Source organism: Bubalus bubalis, chromosome 2 (assembly GCF_019923935.1).
Source record: "Bubalus bubalis isolate 160015118507 breed Murrah chromosome 2, NDDB_SH_1, whole genome shotgun sequence".
Taxonomy (NCBI): Eukaryota; Metazoa; Chordata; class Mammalia; order Artiodactyla; family Bovidae; genus Bubalus; species Bubalus bubalis.
The window spans coordinates 39,329,201-39,329,419 of record NC_059158.1 but is presented as its reverse complement, the minus strand read 5'-3'; positions in this window follow the sequence as shown (position 1 = coordinate 39,329,419).

Genomic DNA, 219 nt, shown 5'->3' with positions numbered 1-219 from the left:
GCCGCTGACTTCCAGCCACTCGCTTGCTGAAAAGGAAGTTGGCTTTCTGATGATTGGGTCGCAGTTCCTCCGCCCACAGCGCTCTACGCTCAAGACTACAATTCCCAAGGTGCTTTGCGTATGATGGAGGCCTGCGTGTGGTCTAAAAAAAAAAAACACTAACCCCAAATCGGCCCGAAGAAAGTGCCGTTTCTCTCTGTCGCTTGATGACCTAATTTT